Below are 424 nucleotides of genomic sequence, written 5' to 3'. Positions count from 1 at the left end.
CTAACGCCCCCTACCCCCTCCGCCCACGAGCGCGCGCTTCTCGTCTTGCCGTAGAGCTATCTTTGTTGTAGATCGCTATGTGTACGCACGTACTTCTTGTGAAAAGCGTAGTGGTAGTGTGTAGCTGAAAAGCCCTTTTTAGCCACTTGCTATTTTTTGAGAACAAAGTTCCACGGCGTTGGTCCCCCTCGAACCTCGCATCTCGCGCCCTGTAATTCCCCTCTTTTATCCCCGTGGTCGCTCTGCGGCGCCGCGCGTACAAGCGTCCGTATCATACCGACTCATACCCTCTCTACCGTCCTATCCCCCTCCTTCCTATTTATTTGCAATTCAAATGGCAATACGAGTGAAGACCAGTGTACTCTTGGTCTCTCTTGTGTCCAGCAGCCTGCTCCTCGCTGTGGCCGATCCTTTCCATTGCGAT

The 424-nt window shown here is 53.3% G+C and overlaps 1 protein-coding gene across 4 annotated transcripts in view; it reads left to right on the top strand.

Moving 5' to 3' along the window:
• LOC113217349 (lachesin-like) overlaps positions 1–424 on the top strand; it is a 71,760-nt gene that overhangs the window by 65,495 nt on the left and 5,841 nt on the right. The window lies entirely within an intron of this gene.

Source organism: Frankliniella occidentalis, unplaced genomic scaffold (genome assembly GCF_000697945.3).
Source record: "Frankliniella occidentalis isolate FOCC.00 unplaced genomic scaffold, Focc_3.1 Scaffold43, whole genome shotgun sequence".
Taxonomy (NCBI): Eukaryota; Metazoa; Arthropoda; class Insecta; order Thysanoptera; family Thripidae; genus Frankliniella; species Frankliniella occidentalis.
This window is presented reverse-complemented; position numbering and strand designations above follow the sequence as displayed.